Here is a 2,719-nt window from a genome sequence, read left to right as displayed (position 1 = left end):
CATATCATGCATCATCACAGCACACTATGGAAGTCTTTGTTGATATAAATAAAAATTACCATAAAAACCAAATCAGAACAATGACTGATTATAACTATGGAATTCTTCTGGCAATTTTGAAGTAAAAAGCTACATATAACATTTCCCAATAATCGCACATTAAATAACCAGGAACAACCCGCCAGCCTCGTTATAGCAGATGTAACTTGTGTATGTTAATTCAGAAACTTTGTCTTTTTAAATCTCTTGCCTACATCTCCAGGAGGGGTACTATGTCCCAAGAAGTTGCAGTCAACATGAATATATAAAAGTATCAAACTTGAAATGTTTTTCACAAAATATTTCTGAAATCACCATAGAGGCATTTGTTGTTGCTTTAGACAGGAAGACAGCACTGCATCTCTGACACACAAATAGTAGCTGTTTTTCAAACTATATAGCCTGTCTTACTAAACTACGTTAAAATTCCTAAGTACAAATTAATTTTGTGCAGTGTAGATTGGACAAAGACACAGAGGAAAGTGGCCCAGCGCCACTGGATGGAAGAACTCAGATCAGTAAGCAGATACGTAAGCGAGTGAGCCGGCTTCTCCAGCTCCTCCTGTCCACAGCGAGATGGCAGAGTGGCCCATCAGAACTGCTCCCCTGAAACCCCTGCGTTTCCAGCAGGGATGATGAGCCAGACTTTCACGGTATCTCCCGAAGAAAGAGAAGCCCGCTGGCAGTTTCTCATAGTTTGTTTTCCCTTTCTTGTATTTTGTGTGACTTCTAACAGTCCCCAAAGGGACCGATTCATGCTGGACTGACTGAAGGATTTACTCTCTCTTACACGGGATCTGTGCCGACATACCTGGTTGAAATGATTGAAAATGAAAAGCATAGGCCTGTTACCTCACGGAGGTGAACTTCAAGAGGCCCACCCAGCCTGCTACTGCACTGGAGAGGAAAGTAAACTAACACAACAGGTAAACAAACATGCTCTCTCCTTACTGCTTGCATCATCTTAAGAAATCTTAAATAACAGTGGGGACTGCTGTGCAAAAATACAGTAACACATCAGTAGGCAAATGCAAACATCAGTTACAAATCAATGCAGCAGCACCAGGAACTGGTCTCAACACCACTTTTAAAATCACCCAGGCTTTTACTTCTAGTGCCAAGAGAATCTATATTTGTTGGTCATCAATGCCTCAGTAGTCCCTGCAGGCCACTGCCCATGAGCCACTTTAGTTCCTGATGGAAAGGCCATTTCTGTGAAGGAACTCTGAGCTGCAGCAGCTCCTATGAGGAGCACTGTATGAGTCAGAAGCTGCGGTGTATTTTTCAACATTTTCCTATTTCAAATATTTAGGCTCCCAAACTAGAGCTGCTTTTTTTTTTTTAAAAAAAAAAATAAATCAGCCTATATTGCGGCAAGGTTCTGATTGAACCTGATCTATACAAACTAGGCAATAAATCACAGGAGGACATGACAGACACTCAGTATATAATCCCATCGGATACAAAATATTACACACTTAAAGAGCTTCAAAGTATGTGAGACATACTGCAGTCAGCAAAACACTGGCTGTTCTTCCACTGTTCGTTTAAGAACGAGGATGTGGTCTGTTTTCATTTCAGAAAGCAAAGCCAAATGTTTAAGTAGTTCAATTCACAATCACATTCTTCTTCTAAACAATTCTGATCCAAGACTAGCTTCAGCTAAACATCTTTGCTAGCTATCATTTAACAGAATGAATCCTAGCAAAGGAAAATAACCTTCTGAAAGACAGAGAAAACCATCAATGGGTTACTTCCCACATTACATGCATAGCATCACAAGATAGACACCATAAAAACAACAGATTTCACTTTTAACTGTGAACAGGTATAATACAATATTATTTGCTGAGTAAAACAACACAAATATTATTTATCACTTATGAATAATTGTGCACAGCATACACAATGCACAGCACTCGGAAAATAAATTTCACTTATCTTTCAGCTATTGCTGGCAAATATTGCCTTTAAGAAATCTTCAGTTGTGTATGGTAATATACAACTGAATGTGTAAGAAATGCAGACGTGTGGGTGCTTTTATCCTCCCGCATGCCTCATTCTTAACAGGCATTGGCACTTCTCATCTCCATCCTGAGGACAACATGCTTCCAGTCATTTTGGCCAGCTGAAAAGGAAAGATACTAACCCATATGGCCTTTCTCTCCTCATTAACATTTAGTTAGCTTTTCACCATTTGACTTTAGGTCTTCTTAAGAGTCCAGTTTGGTAGAATACCAGATTAAAAAAACAAAACTAGACACTCAAGACTATGCTGACTGAAAAATGATCAGAGCCCACACAGATTTTCTGACACCTATTAAAATAATTTTTAAAAAAATGTAATATGTTTTTCCTCCCACCTTACAAATGCTTGAGGCCAAATACTTTCCTTATTTTAAGATCTAAATTAATGAAGTCTTGGGCTTTTTCCCATCAAACTTTACAATGAAATTTTGGAGAAATTAGTACAGTGCTTAAAGGGTATATAAAAAGATTCCTACTTCTTTCTATTTTATTTCCCATGTACAGTTTTAAATTGAACAGCAGTCATCAGTGATTGTTCTTTCAGTGTCACTTTAAGGGGATTATTTCAATAACAGTACTAAACAAGTTTTAAAAGGCAATGGATTCATTACTTCTGTGTACTTTGAGAACTGATGGAAGCATATCCAATGTT

The sequence above is a fragment of the Merops nubicus genome, unplaced genomic scaffold (genome assembly GCF_000691845.1).
Source record: "Merops nubicus isolate BGI_N331 unplaced genomic scaffold, ASM69184v1 scaffold19463, whole genome shotgun sequence".
In the NCBI taxonomy this organism is placed as follows: Eukaryota; Metazoa; Chordata; class Aves; order Coraciiformes; family Meropidae; genus Merops; species Merops nubicus.
The sequence above is the reverse complement of the archived record's forward strand: the minus strand, read 5'-3'. Positions refer to the sequence as shown.